This window comes from Meles meles, chromosome 8 (assembly GCF_922984935.1).
Source record: "Meles meles chromosome 8, mMelMel3.1 paternal haplotype, whole genome shotgun sequence".
Classification (NCBI taxonomy): Eukaryota; Metazoa; Chordata; class Mammalia; order Carnivora; family Mustelidae; genus Meles; species Meles meles.
Window position 1 is genome coordinate 109,964,291 of NC_060073.1, and position 16,503 is coordinate 109,980,793.

The window sequence follows — 16,503 nt, forward strand, 5'->3', positions numbered from 1 at the left end:
TCAACAGGTATTGTTGGAGTGTTTGCTTTAATCACAAGTCAGGGACAGAGTGCCTGTCCTCAGTGAATTCACAGTCCAGTGAGGAAGGCAGATGCATAAACAGATTATTACAGAGTGGTGTGATAGGCACAGTGAAAGTCTAGTGCTTCCAGGGTAAAGGAGGAGGATGAAAGGGAAGTGAAAGCCCTGTGTGAATAGGAATGTACATAGTTCATGTGGAAGCTGAGCCTGTGTGCAGTGCTCTGGGCAGAGCAGACATCTAGAAGCAGGAACCCTGTGTCCTGGGTGAGAAAACAGACAAGTTTAAGGCAAGAGTGGTGAGAGATAAGCCAGAGAAATGGGTACGGCACAGGGTCTCGAAGAGGGAAGCATAGGGAGAGCAGAAGACAAGGAGGAGCCCAGGCAAGAGCTGAGCAAAATACCTGGGCAGGAGGGATGTCAAGGAGAGGGCAAGTGCCCGCTTGTATCTCTGCGGAGCTAAGACCTTGCTCCAACCCCCAGCCCTCTCATCCAGCAGGATAACTAGACTGTGGATCTCTTGGGGGTAGGAATTTTGTTTTATTTTGTCTTAGTGTTCTTAGCACCTGACACTTAGTTGGAGCTAAATTTAGATTTGCCAAATAAGTGATTTCTTGCTCTGTGTGGAGGAAGATTGGAGGAAGGCTCCAATTTAAGTTACTTTAGATCCTTCTAGGGGAAGGAATAAGGGTGTTTACACTGTTTACAAGGTTTACAGGGTTTTACAGTTTACAGTTTCTCTGCATCAGCCTTCTCAGAGAAGTCCATTTGGAGGGCAAACATTGTTACAGCCACAAAATATGTTTCAGGGTAAATGTACTTGACAGATTGATCAAAATGCCAGAGGGGTAATCCCTGGGTAGTCATTGGGCTGTCTCCAAAGATTCCAGTATTCCCCTGCACACACAGTAGGATCTCACTTCTCTGTGAGCAGGTGATTTGCCTTGTTCAGTGCTGTGTGGGAAGAACAAAGGGGGCAGAAGCCTTTAGGAGCCCGTGCATGACTTACCATATATATGTAGCCAACCCTTCCCCTGCCCTAGCAACAAGGGAGTAGAGGCTGTGTTTGCTTGAGTCTCTGAGTGAGAGGACATGTCTAGGTCCGATGGGCATATAGCATGAATGAGCAATAGACCTTTTTTGTTTTAATCCACAAATACTTTGGACCTCTTTGTTACGCAGCATGACACAGCCTTTCATGTTGAATACAAGCACTCAGACTCTTGAAGTTCACTTGCTACAGTGACAAAATCTAGGGACCGTGTGCCCAGGTGTGCATAGATTACGATTGTTGTGACTTACATTTTAAGAGTCAGTGTCTGCATTTTCGTACGTGTTCATTTTTGTACACATAGAGGAAAAGAGACATTTGAACTGTATGTGCCTCCCATTTCAAGTTTATCCCTCCTGGAGAACCTTCATGAATCATACTTTCCCAATGGCTGCTTCCACCCAGCCTAGATCCCTTCTGTGGTAAACAAGTTTTACTCTTTCTTTATGTCCTCATAAAAACTGGAGAACATTTGGCCACTTTCCACTATACAGTATACCGGAGACTTGGCGATTATTTTAAGTTGTCTCTTTTCTCTGGTTTCCTTTTTGTGTAAATGATTCTAGCTGTTTACTTTTTCTCATCAATCATACTTCATAAGCTTAGGAGAGATAAGAAATCTGCCTCTGCCCCTGACCCACCCCCAGGATAGCCGCATGCAGAGTGAAGGGATCCTGCATTTGCCTGCTGGCATTAAGGGTGCAGACAAGGTCAGCCCAGAGCCAGGAACCACACCGTGAAGGTGTCCCGTTGGACAAAATTCCTCATGTAGATGCTGGGCCCACAGTTCATTTGGTAGTTTTGGCCTCAGGATTGAGCAGGGGAGGAGGTGGAGGGAATTCAATGCTATTTCTTCTCTCCCTGAAGGGAATTCAGAAATCACATTTTATAGTTCCCCCAAACATATGTCCTTTCATTTAAAAAAAAAAAAAAAAATAGCAGCTAACGTTTTTGCTTCTTGGTCTTTTCTCTTTCGGTTCCTGCCTGATGGTGGATGGAGAAATGATTTTGAGATTCAGTCACAGCTTTCGTCTTGTGTGCCCACAGAGGGTGAGTCTTCCTTGGGATGTCTATGTGTAATTAACGACACCACAGTTATTAACAACAACAATCAAAAACAGTGTGTTGGTGACCAGCCTGGCTGAGGGGCTGCGTGTCAGGCGTCGTGCTTCGTCCTTTCCTTGCGTTAGTGAACTTCAGTCTCTCGACAGCCTGGGAAGGCCCCACTCCCATTTCACAGATAAGGAAATGCACAGATAAGGAAATGAGGGAGGTGATGGGACTTGCCAGAAGGGAAGCCAAGATGTGAACCCTGGTCTGAGTGTCCCCCCAGCTTGTTTTATCCATTTCAGCACCCTGCCCCAGTATCGCCCTTCGCAGAGGGCTCTGTCTCCTAGTCCTGAGGTCAGCGGCCTTCCTGGGAGGCTCCGGTCCTAGCTCTGCCTCCTGGATATTCACACTTCCCTCCAGGGCGCTCTGTCTGCTGCACGGGCTTGTCCAACCCTGCAAACGGACAGGGTGCCTCTCTCCTACAGCTGGAGGGCCGTGTCACCTACTCCAATAAAAACAGGGCGACTTCAGCCATGTCCTCCTTTGGAGGCTTCTGTGGGTCTCAGGGCTTCTCTGCCTGGAAAGGGACGGGGCGGCAGACATTGAGGTCCTGGTGGAACCCACTCTGCCTAGTGTGGAACCGCACTGCCACCCTGTGGGCACAGTGGCTCTGCTGGGACGACCACGGAGGCAACCATTTCACCCAGTGTTCATGCATTTATTTAATGTTTGTTGAGCTCGGACGATGTTTTGTGGACTTGACTAGGCTCCTTCTATTGATGCTGTTGCTGCTGAGTTTCCTTCTGTGGGTAGTGAATTCAGTGATGGCAACGGTCTAGGCCCTAGTGAGCGTTTGCATTTCTTCTTTGTTCATTTGGGGTACTTTCACCCAGTGGTGATTATAAAGAGACGTCAGCTTTGGACAGTGGGATTTCCTTTGCCTCCAAGGTTTCGGGGACGAGAGGGCATGTAGGACTTTGAGTTACTTATTGTCCCGATATGGGCTCCATCTCAATTGTTAGGAAAGAGGAGGGATGTGTATTTCCAGCACACGTCTTTGCTGCTTTTTGTATTAACAGGTAGATAGTGTATTAAAAGCCTATCCTAGAAAATTAGAAAATAGAGAAAAACAGAAAATTATGCCTGACCTCTTTACCCTGAAACTATTGCTATTAATATTTTGATGTACTCCCTCTGCTTTTTTTCTGCATTTTTTTTTGCAATGATGTAACTGTGCTTATATATGATTTTTTGTTTTACTTTATTGTACAGCAGGATATCATCATAATGATAATAGATGATCCATTCTGAGCACCCAGGATGCCCCAGGCTCTTTACTAGAGTTTTTATTTTTTAAATTTAATTAATTAATTTTTTATTTTTATTTTTATTAACACATAATGTGTTATTTGTCCCAGGAATACATGTCAGTGAATCATCAGTGTTACCCACTTCACAGCACTCACCATAGCACATACCCTCCCCAGTGTCCATCACCCAGGCCCCCACCCCCCAGTAACCTTCAGTTTGTTTCCTAAGATTAAGAGTCTCTTATGGTTAGTTTCCCTCCCCGGTCACTTCTGGTCTCCTTTTCTCCCTCCCCAAGCCCCATGACCCCTTGCCCTGCCTCTCAAATTCCTCATATCAGAGGTATCATATGTTAACTGTCTTTCTCCGATTGACTTATTTCACTCAGCATAATACCCTCTAGTTCCATCCATGTCGTTGCAAATGGCAAGATTCTGTGTGTTTTTTTTTGATGGCTGCATAGTATTCTATCATATATGTATGTGTGTGTGTGTATATATGTACATATATATATTATACTGGCGAGTAGAACAGGGCCATACACTTGATTTTGGGTATATTTTGGTCTGTTAGAAGAAACTGCCTCACAAAATTTTAAAGAAAAAACTTATATATACAAAAATAAGGGTAAATGTGACAAATGGATGAAAATTAAAAAAGATTCTAAAAAAGGAATTGATAAGATGTTGGTTGAGAAAAAAAAAGAGGAAAGAATGTGGTCAGGCTGGAGACTAGAACAAAGCCATGTGCTAGAGTATAGGGTATATTTTGATCTGTTAGAAGAACCTGTATCCCAAAATTTTAAAGAAAGAAGAACCTCTATGTATACAAAAACTAAGGTTAAATACAAAATATAAGGTTAATTACAATGAAGGGATAGAATATAACAATGAAAATTCAAAAATATTTTAAAGGGTTTTGATAAGATAAAATAGTTTAAAAAGGTTAAAATAGGAAAGAGGAAAAATTTTTAAAATAGAATAAAAAAAATTAAAAAATTAAAAAAAAATTAAAAACTTTAACACTGAAAGACTAAGGAATCATGGGGGAAAAGCCATGAATTCTATGTGCTGGAGTTTTGCTGTTCTCATTGATGGGTAAACTTGGTCTTGGCTGGATGTTCTTGTTGATGTTCTGGGAACGGGGCCTGTTGCAGGGATTCTCACATGTCTTAGCCCGGCGCAGAATTGCACCGCCCTTGCCAGGGGCCAGGCTACCTAATCTGTGCTGTTTTGGTCTCCAGAGCTTTTGTTCCCTAATCGCTTTCCATACCGCTATGGAGGATGGGAATGAAGATGGCGGCCGCCCAGTCTGGCCAGAGGAGCCGAGAGCTCAGGGCCCCTCTCCTCAGTGCGCCCTCAGAGAAAAGCCGTCAGTCAGTCCCTCCCATCTCCCTGGTCTCCGGCTGCGCTTGTGCTGACCCGGCCTGTGACCGAGTGTTTTTATCTCTGGCGCATGGCCCTGTTTGGAGTCTCCAAACCTAGCAGATTCCTGCCACGTCCTCCGTGCCGCTTCTCCTGGAGGAGGAAGGTGGGGGTCTCCCCAGATCTCTGCCACTTGTGGGGTCCCTGCTGAAAGAGCAGTGGCCTGACTGTACCGCCGATCATGACTTAAGGTAACCCTGAGCTGAGGACCCCCCCCCCCCCCCCCCCCCCCCGCCCAGCTCCATCTCTGCAGCGGCTTCCCTGCTCTGATCCCTGGGAGCTCTGCCACAACTCAGGCGCCCCCGGTCTTTCTGTGACCCCGTGGGTCCTTAGACCACACTGTCCCCGCGAGGGCTCCACCCCTCACTTAGCCTCTGGAGCGATGTCCCCCTGTGGAGCAGACTTCTAAAAGTCTCGATTTTTTGCTCTGCTGCTTTACCGCTTGCCAGGAGCCGGCCCCTGCCCCGGTGGTCTCTCTTTCCGCATGTCCCCTCGGATTCACTTCTCCACACGTCCTACCTTCCAGAAAGTGGTCGCTTTTCTGTTCTGGAATTGCTGCTCTTCTCTTTGATCTTCTGTTGAGTTTGTCGGTGTTCAGAGTGGTTTGATCACTATCAGGCTCAACTCCTGGGACGCGATGGTATTTAGTTCTCCTGCTCCTCCGCCATCTTGCTCCCTGCTAGAGACTTATGTTATCTCATGAAGCCGTGTGGCAATCTTAGGAGGTGGTATTATTATCCCTCTATTAATAGATAGGATAGCTGAGGCTCAGAGGGGATCCCTACACTTCTTGCCTCTCATCAGTCTGTAGCAGACCGCTGTGTTGTTTGAGTAATGTTCATTTAATACCTGCGTTGCCTTCCACGTATCCATGCACCTGTATGCCTTGCACCTGATTCCTCGTTCTCCTTTTAGATCTTTATTTGCCGCTAATCTTTTTTTGTGTGTGTGGATATAAATATTGCTGTCACAAGGCTCTCTAAATAGAACTTTTTATATATCTAGGATGAATTTCTTAGGGTGGCTTTTCAGAAGTGGTTTTCTCAATCAGGAGTTTGAACTTTTTATGGCTGTGGATATTTTTGAATTGCCTTTAAATGGGTTGCACACATTGTACACATTTTCCCTGTAACTAGAAGGATATGGGAATGCCAGTTTCACAGCATCCTCACCAGCACTGAGTGTTGTTGTTGTTGTTTCGCTCTAAAAGATGATAGGGCATCTGACTAGCTTAGGGGTTAGAGCATGCAACTCTTGATTTCATGTCTTAAGTTTGAGCTCCACATTGGAGTAGAGCTTACTGGGGGGAAAAATATTGATAAATGGTCTGATAAGAAAATCTCTGATATGTGGATTTCTTTGCATGTCTTTCGTCATTAGAGAGGGTGAAACCCCTTTTACTTCTCACCACTATGCAGGCACTTTCTGTTTCCTTTGCATTCTGAGAGCATCTTTGCTACCTTGGATCCTTTTAGATCAGAGGTTCTTAACCTAGGGTCCAGGGACTCTCCCAGGGGTTCTGTGGATAGAATTCAGGGAGTCTGTGAACTTGTTTGGGAAAATAAATCTTTATTTTTATAAACTTGTCCTCGAGGTAGCACTCCTTCCATCCCATCGTGACTGCAGGCAACAAACCATTGTGTTAGCAGGAGCAGTGGTATCATTTATACTCAGCAACACTTGGAAATTACAGTAGTTACTAGACATGCGGCTTAGAACATGTGTTTGGATGTGTTAATAAACAAACACATTTATTGCCACATCACACATTTGTTTATAAAATATTTTGATCATTGTATTTCAGTATCATTGTTTTCCTCTGCAATCCCATGGGTTTTTAAAAAAATAAATACATTGAATTTTAAAATGCTCTTCTGAGAAGAGATCCATAGGTTTACTTGACTACTGGTGGGGGTCTTAGCAAAAATAAAATTTAAAACTCCTGTCTTACAAATCTTCATCATAGTAGAATTCTAAATGATTACATACTACGGCTCGAGGGAGAGGTCAGTTTCTGTCTCGTGAGTGTTCACTGGACTTAGTGATTCACTTCTAAAGAACAGCGTATAGAAAGGGAAATAGGAACTTCACGGTTGAGAAACCCACAGACACCTCCTTATCCAGGTGACCAAGGTGACAAGTCACGTTGATGTCATGCATCCATGATATGATATGATGATGAGGGCACTTGTTTCTGTGACATTTTCCTCCCCCAATCTGTAACCCAGATCTAGCCATGAGCACATGCCAGACAACCCAGATTCAGGGACATTGTCCAAAATACCCGATCAGCATTCTTCAAAAGCATCAAGGTCACGGAAACCAAGGAACGGCTGAGAAGCAGCCACAGACTAGAGAAGCCTCTGGAGACCGACTAAAGGCAACACACCCTTCTCAGCCGCTTGCATTGCTGAGGTGGACAGGGTGCAAAATGGTCATGGTATATCTCATGCCAGCAAGCAAGAAGGTACTTGGAAACCATGAGGTCATTTACGAAAGACACAGAAGCCAGATTGAAAGGTTCTCACTGAGGGTCCAGACAAGGGACATTCAAGCATCAAGATAAATAATGAGAGTAACAACCCACTGAACGAAATTAAAAACCATTAATTGACACTGATACAAATAAAGGATAACTCAATCAAAAGTTTGCCAAGACAAAGGATATTTACAACTTTAAATACTTCCCCATATATAAAGCCCTCAATTAATGCTGTTTACTACAACAATGGACAAATGCTTATTAACTACAAAGGGGAAAGGAGGAATTTTCCAGTGAAGAGGGTTGGCAGACATCACCTTAATTAAGTGATCAGAGTGGACATCCTCCTCAGATAAAGGGGAATGGAAATTGTGTGCCACCTTACAGGATGCAGTGAGAAAAACCCATTACCACCTCTGTGATATGCCAAATCAAAGAGGCATTGCCTGACTTGACTTGTGAGAAAATTTCAAACAAACCAAAATCAAGGGACTTCCTACAAAAGAAATGACCTGTACCCTTCAAAAAGATCAAGGTCATGGTACACACTAAAGGATAGATCTTCTGGATTGGAAAAGATGAGGGTCATCATGAAGCTAAATGAAATGTGGATTCCTGGAGTAAATCATGGACACACAAAAATGATTTTCCTTTTGCTTTAGAGATTATTAGTTAAACAGCTAGAGAAATTGGAATAAGGACTGCAGATCGAATAATAGTACTGTATCAATGTCAATTTCTTGGTTTTGACTTTGGTTGTGCTTAGGTAGGGGAGGGAAGGTCCTTGTTTGTATGAAATAGTAAAATATTTCGAGGCACCTGGGTGGCTCAGTGGGTTAAATCCTCTGCTTTTGGCTCAGGTCATGATCCCAGGGTCCTGGGATCGAGCCCCATATCTGGCTCTCTGCTCAGCGAGGAGCCTGCTTCCTCCTCTCTCTCTGCCTGCCTCTCTGCCTACCTGTGATCTCTGTCTGTCAAATAAATAAATAAAATCTTAAAAAAAAAAAAAAAAAGAAATAGGAAAACATTTGCAGATGATGGGATATCGGGCCCGACACAAATAGGTCAGTAAAAAGAAAGTTCTTTGCATTGTACTCACCACTTTTATGTAAGTTTATGGTTATGAATGGGAGGAGCTGTAGCTATTTTTTTGTGGTCATTTTTTTCAATCCATTAAAATGTGGCTATTTTTTTTTTTAATCTACCCACAATTTCCAAAACAGAACTCTTGTTTCCAGCCGTTAGTATGCTTCTTCCTATCCTAGAAAATGGCCCCAGACATCCACCATCTTACTTAAGGCAAAGACCCCTTTGTGTCAAACCCTCCCTCTTACCCACCCGCAAGTCCTACCAAGTCTAGCTCTAAAGCAGGTCTTGAACCTATTCCCTTTCCATTGCTTGTATTCCCTCCCCTCCTAAGTCACCACCTTCGTGAGGCTGTGAAGGAGCTGTTATGGGAGACCACTAGCTCTGTATCCGCCGGTGGCAGGGGATCCAGAAGGTTGCTGTCCTGGAGTGGAGCTGGGGGGAGATGTACCGGAACTCACGAGGTCCTCAGCATTTGTCCATCAGTACACGGGACTGCACAGTGTCCATAAGAAAGTAATGGACACGACGACCCTTCTGCCTTCTACCGTCACGTGAGTGCTTCTTTTGGCCAACTCTGGTTGGAACCATCCAAGGGAGGGAGTTCTGGGAAATGCCATCCCTGATGTAACCATGGAAACAGAGCACATCACCAGCCCTGACCAACCTCAAGTGGCCACCCACTGCTCAAGCACATCACAGAGCTGTTTTCCTTTGTTGCGTGGCACTCGTTCCTGGTTGTTATCATCTAATTCGGTCACTGTGGCTTTCTCTGCTTCCAAGTTATCTCAGGACAGCATGGCTCTCATTTGTCCTCAGCACAGACACCAGGGAGTGGCATGTGGTGTGGAATAAATGTCCCCCACCCTTGACTTTCATAATTCCTATTTTTGGACCCGTTACTTAAAATACTCTGTTTCCACATGGTAATTTATTTTATGAAATAAAAATTAATAAAATTCTTTTGAGTTTGAGTTAACAAACAAACAAACAAACCCTCCCACCCAAATAGACTTAAGTAAAGGGAAATAAATTGGTTCATGGAATGGAAAAGTTCAGAGACTGTTTCAGGCACAGCTGAATCCAGGGGTCTCCAATGCCACTGAGATTTGTTCTGCTTCTTGTATGTTGGCTTCAATCTCAGGCAGTCTTGCCCCCCAGGGTGGCACCTGAAGACTTACCTTCTATTGGGTTCATTGAGAATAGAGCTGATTTTTGCCAGTAGTTTGAATAAAAGTCTTGGGAGTAGAAGGGGAATTCTCTCCTCCCAAAAATGAAGGTGCTGTTGAGAGCAGAAAGGAACATGGATGCTTGCTGGGCAGATATATTTGTTTACTAAAGCTTTGTTGTAGGGATTAAGGGTTGAGATTTTGAAGTTTCTGGCACATAGTAAACCCTCGATTAATATAGTTGCTACAACAATAATTAATATTGTCATGTAATTATCATTATTGCGTGAAAGCATTTTGTACACTGCAGGGTAACAAACGAATGTTAGATATTATCTCCTTTGGAGCTCAGAGCAGATTAGACAACCCAATTCAGGAGAAGAGGGGAGGAGGATCTCTCATTTCCCAGACCCTGCTGGGGATCCCTGGCTTTCTGTTCTGACTTCTGGGTTGGAGGGAAGGTGTGGTCCTCCTGTGGTTCTCAGGATAGCCACTGGGTGGCAGCCTTAGCCTGTTTTGTGCCCTTCCCTGCCAGGTGCCTGCCCTGCACACTGGAGCTTTTCAGGAGCCTCAGGGTCCACACTTCTCAAACTTTCTGCATGAGATGCTCCCTTGTGCTGGGGATGGGGACAGGTCACACGTAGACAGAAGCATACTGAGGACTTCAGTGGTGTGTCAGAACTGCAGGGAGGTTTGCACAAGTGTGGGGCACCTCCACCGGAAGTTTGCAAGGCTGGCAGGAGGCTGGGAGTGTGTTTGGGGAATAGCCTGGGCCTGGGACTCCAGCAGACATTTTTCACATTTGGGCGCCAGCACTTATGGAACATCCTTGCTCCTGTTGGAGGATGTTCCAGCCTTAGTCCCACCTCCCTCATGCTGAAGCCTGAGACCTACACTCTCCACGTGTCTTTGCCGCTGCCTGCCACTATACACAGGTGAGTCCCAGGCCACTCCGACCCGATTCACAGGTGAGACTTCACCCTGCAGATGAGAGCAAGCTGAGGGGAGAGGTTCTGCCCAGAACCTACTGTTTTGCTGACAAGGATAGTGGCAGAAGTATTGACTTTCCTTTTGAGGTAGGGGTGAGGCGGGTAGGTGGTAGCAGGTGGGAAGGTCTTGTGCCTGACCTAGACGTGGTGTTGCTGGGGGAAAGTGGGCACCGGTGGCCGAGCTCTGCAGTACTCTTGGGTGTGAGGTGGGATCCGAAATCGAAACCACCCAGGGCAAGGCACACTCAGATGTTCCTCGCTGTAGATCTCTTATGACTAGGTTCAAATTCTGGCTCTATTTCTTAATGGCTGTGTGACTTCAGGCGTGTTAAGAAACCTCTCTGTGCCTCAGTTTTTCCATCTGTAAAACAGGGTTAATACTAATAGTTCTTTCCTAGAATTATTATAAGCACCAACAGAGTAAATATTTGTTAAGTGCTTAGAATGGTAAAACTATCAATATCAGCATCACAAATATTTTTGATTGTCTACACTGATACCAAATTTATAGCCAATTTAAACCCATAGACTTTTCCCTTCCTCTCTCCCTCCCTCCCTCCTTCTATTTCTTTCTTTCTTCCTCTCTTCCTTCCTTTCTTTTTATTAAGACATAATGTATTATTTGCTGTATTGGGGTACAGGTCTGTCAATCATCAGTCTTACACAATTCACAGCACTCACCATAGCACATACCCTCCCCAATGTCCATAACCCAACCACCCTACCCCTCCCCCCACTCACCCCCCAGTAACCCTCAGCTTGTTTCCTGAGACTAAGAGGTTTGTCTTAATCTCCTATGTTTGTCTCCTATGGTTTGTCTCCCTCCCTGGTCACTTCTGGTCTTATTTTCTCCCTCCCCACCCTCCATGACCCCTGCCCTGCCTCTCAAATTCCTCATATCAGAGAGATCATATGATAATTGTCTTTTTCTGGTAGACTTATTTCTCTTAGCATAATACCTCTAGTTCCATCCATGTCATTGCAAATGGCAAGATTTTGGGTTTTTTGATAGTGGCATAGTATTCCATTGTATATATATACCACATCTTCTTTATCCATTCATCTGTTGATGGACATCTAGGTTCTTTCCATAGTTTGGCCGTTGTGGACATTGCTGCTATAAATATTTGGGTGCACGTGCCCCTTCGGATCACTACATTTGTATCTTTAGGGTAAATACCCAGTAGTGCAATTGCTGGGTCGTAGGGGAGCTCTATTTTCAACTTTTTGAGGAACCTCCATGCTGTTTTCCAGAGTGGCTGCATCAGCTTGCATTCCCACCAACAGTGTAGGAGGGTTCCCCTTTCTCCGCATCCTCGCCAGCATCTGTTGTTTCCTGACTTGTTAATTTTAGTCATTCTGACTGGTATGAGGTGGTATCTCACTGTGGTTTTTTTTTTTTTTTTTTTAAGATTTTATTTTATTTATTTATTTGACAGATAGAGATCACAAGTAGGGAGAGAGGCAGGCAGAGAGAGAGAGAGGAGGAAGCAGGCTCCCCACCAAGCAGAGAGCCCGATGCGGGGCTCGATCCCAGGACTCTGGGATCATGACCTGAGCGAAAGGCAGAGGCTTTAACCCACTGAGCCACCAGGCGCCCTCTCACTGTGGTTTTGATTTGTATTTCCCTGATGCCGAGTGATGTGGAGCACTTTTTCATGTGTCTGTTGGCCATCTGGATGTCTTCTTTGCAGAAATGTCTGTTCTTGTCCTCTTCCCTTTTCTTGATTGGATTATTTGTTCTTTGGGTGTTGACTTTGCTCTTTATAGATTTTGGATACTAGCCCTTTATCTGATATGTTGTTTGCAAATATATTCTCCCATTCTGTAGGTTGTCTTTTGGTTTTGTTGACTCTTTCCTTTGTTGTGCAAAAGCTTTTGATCTTGATGAAGTCCCAATAGTTCATTTTTGCCCTTGCTCCCCTTCCCTTCCCTTCCCTTCCCTTGGTGATGTTTCTAGAAAGAAGTTGCTGCAGCTGAGGTTGTGTTCTCCTCAAGGATTTTGATGGATTCCTTTCTCACATTGAGGACCTTCATCCATTTTTAGTCTATTTTCATGTGTGTTGTAAGGAAATGGTCCAGTTTCATTTTTCTGCATGTGGCTGTCCAATTTTCCCCAATACCATTTGTTGAAGAGACTGTCTTTATTCCATTGGACATTCTTTCCTGCTTTGTTAAAGATGAGTTGACCATAGAGTTGAGGGTCCATGTCTGGGCTCTCCATTCTGTTCCATTGATCTATGTGTCTATTTTTGTGACAGTACCGTACTGTCTTGATGATTACGACTTTGTAATAGAGCTTGAAGTCTGGAATTGTGATGTCGTCAACTTTCGTTTTCTTTTTCAACATTCCTTTGGCCATCTGGGGTCTTTTCTGGTTCTGTATAAATTTTAGAATTATTTGTTCCATTTCTTTGAAAAAAAATTGATGGGTATTTTGATAGGGATTGCATTAAATGTGCAGATTGCTTTAGGTAGCATAGACATTTTCACAATATTCGTTCTTCCAATCCATGGTTGTGGAATTTTTTTCCATTTCTTTGTGTCTTCCTCAATTTCTTTCATGAGTACTTTATAGTTTTCTGAGTACGGATTTTTTGCCTCTTTGGTTAGGTTTATTCCTAGGTATCTTATGGTTTTGGGTGCAATTGTAAATGGGATTGACTCCTTAATTTCTCTTTCTTCTGTCTTGCTGTTGGTGTGTAGAAATGCAACTGATTTCTGTGGCTTGATTTTATATTCTGAGACTTTACTGAATTCCTATATGAGCTCTAGCAGTTTTGGAGTGGAGTCTTTTGGGTTGTCCACATAAAGTATCCTATCTGCCAAGAGTGAGAGTTTGACTTCTTTGCCGATTTGGATGCCTTTAATTTCTTTTTATTGTCTCGTTGCTGAGGCTAGGGCTTCTAGTACTATGTTGAATAGCAGTGGTGATAGTGGGCATCCCTTCTGTGTTCCTGACCTTAGGGAAAAAACTGTCAGTATTTCCCCATTGAGAATGATATTTGCTGTGGGTTTTTCATTGATGACTTTGATGATATTGAGGTATATACCCTCTATCCCTACACAGTGAAGAGTTTTGATCAAGAAAGGATGCTCTACTTTGTCAAATGCTTTTTCAGCATCTATTGAGAGTATATGGTTCTTGTTCTTTCTCTTATTGATGTATTGTATCACATTGATTGATTTGCAGATGTTGAACCAACCTTGCTGCCCAGGAATAAATCCCACTTGGTTGTGGTGAATAATCCTTTTAGTGTACTGTTGGATCCTATTGGCTAGTATTTTGGTGAGAATTTTTGCTTTTGTATTCATCCAGGATATTGGTCTGTAATTCTCTTTTTTGATGGGATCCTTGTCTGGTTTTGGGATCAAGGTAATGCTGGCCTCATAAAATGAGTTTGGAAGTTTTTCTTCCATTTCTATTTTTTGGAACAGTTTCAGGAGAATAGGAATTAGTTCTTCTTTAAATGTTTGGTAGAATTCCCCTGGGAAGTGGTCTGGCCCTGGGCTCTTGTTTGTTGGGAGATTTTTGATGACTTCTTCAATCTCCTTACTGGTTATGGGTCTGTTCAGGTTTTCTGTTTCTTCCTGGTTCAGTTGTGGTAGTTTATATGTCTTTAGGCATGAATCCATTTCTTCCAGATTGTCAAATTTGCTGGCATAGAGTTGCTCATAATATGTTCTTGTAATTGTTTGTATTTCTTTGGTGTTGGTTGTGATTTCTCCTCTTTCATTTATGATTTTATTTATTTGGGTCCTTTCTCTTTTCTTTTTGGTAAGCCTGGCCAGGGGTTTATCAATCTTATTAATTCTTTCAAAGAACCAGCTCCTAGTTTCATTGATTTGTCCTATTGTTATTTTTGTTTGTTTGTTTCTATTTCATTGGTTTCTTTTTTTTTTTTAACAACATGGCATATTTTAATTTTATCTTTCCTCAACTATTTCATTGATTTCTGCTTTGATCTTTATTATTTCTCTTCTCCTTCTGGGTTCATGCTTTCTTTGTTCTTTCTCCAGATCCTTTATGTGTAGGGTTAGGTTGTGTATTTGAGACCTTTCTTGTTTCTTGAGAAAGGCTTGTATCATTATATATTTTCCTCTCAGGACTGCCTTTGCTGTGTCCCACAGATTTTGAACTGTTGTGTTTTCACTATCATTTGTTTCCATGAATTTTTTCAATTCTTCTTTAATTTCTTGGTTGACCCATTCATTCTTTAAAAGGATGCTGTTTAGTCTCCATGTATTTGGGTTCTTTCCAAATTTCCTCTTGTGATTGAGTTCTAGCTTCAGAGCATTATGGTCTGAGAATATGCAGGGAATGATCCCTATCTTCTGGTACCAGTTTACCAGTTGAGAGCTCATTTGGGACCCTGGATGTGATCTATTCTGGAGAATGTTCCACGTGCACTAGAGAAGAATGTGTATTCTGTTGCTTTGCGGTGGAATGTTCTAAATATATCGGATGTCCATCTGGTCCACTGTGTTATTTGAAGCCTTGATTTCCTTGTTGATCTTTTGCTGAGATGATCTGTCCATTTCAGATCAACTGAATGTTAAGTCTGAATGTTAAAGTCCCCTACTATTATTGTTGATGTGTTTCTTTGATTTTGTTATTAAGTGGTTTATATACTTGGGTGCTCTGATGTTAGGGGCATAGATATTTAAAATTTTTGGATCTTCTTGTTGGACAGACCCTTTAAGTATGATATAGTGTTCTTCCTCATCTCTTATTATAGTCTTTGGCTTCAAATCTAATTTATCTGATATAAAAATTGCCACCCCAGCTTTCTTTTGATGTCTATTAGCATGATAAATGGTTTTCTACCCTTTCACTTTAAATCTGGATGTGTCGTTGGGTATAAAATGAATTTCTTACAGACAGCATATTGATGGGTCTTATTTTTTTTTTTTTTTTACCCATTCTGATACCTTGTGTCTTTTAAAATTTTTTTTCATTTATTTATTTATTTATTTGATGCCTTGTGTCTTTTGATTGGGGCATTTAGCCCCTTACATTCAGGGTAACTATTGAAAGATATGAATTTACTGCCATTGTATTGCCTGTAAGGTGACTGTTACTGTATAATGTCTCTGTTCCTTTCTGGTCTGTTACTTGTAACCTCTGTCTTTGCTTAGAGGACCCCTTTCACTATTTCCTGTAGGGCTGGTTTGGTGTTTGCAAATACTTTTAGTTTTTGTATGTCCTAGAAGCTTTTTATCTCTCCTTTTATTTTCAATGACAGCCTAGCTGGATGTAGTATTCTTTGTTAGTGCTCTGAATATATCATGACAGCCCTTTCTGGCCTGCCAGGCCTCTGTGGTTAGGTCTGTTGCCAATCTAATATTTCTACCATTGTATGTTACAGACCTCTTGTCCAGAGCTGCTTACAGGATTTTTCTCTTTGTCACTGAGACTTGTAAATTTTACTATTAGATGATGTGGTATGGACCTGTTTTTATTGATTTTGGTGGGGGTTCTCTGTGCCTCCTGGGTTTTGATGCTTTTTCCCTTTGCCAATTTAGGGAAATTCTCTGCTATAATTTGCTCCAATATACCTTCTGACCCTGTCTTTCTTTGTTCTTCTTCTGGGATCCCAATTATTCTAATATTGTTTTATCTTATGGAATCACTTATTCCTCGAATTCTCCCCTTGTGGTCCAGTAGTTGTTTGTCTCTCTTTTTCTCACCTTCTTTATTCTCCATCATTTGGTCTTGTATATCACTAATTCTCTCTTCTGCCTCATTTATCCTAGCAGTAAGAGCCTCCATTTTTTATTGCACCTCATTAATAGCTTTTTTTTTATTTCAACTTGGTTAGATTTTAGTTCTTTTATTTCTCTAGAAAGAGATTCTCTAGTTAATCTTCCATGCTTTTTCTGATCCCAGCTAGCACCTTGATTATCATCATTCTGAACTCTGGTT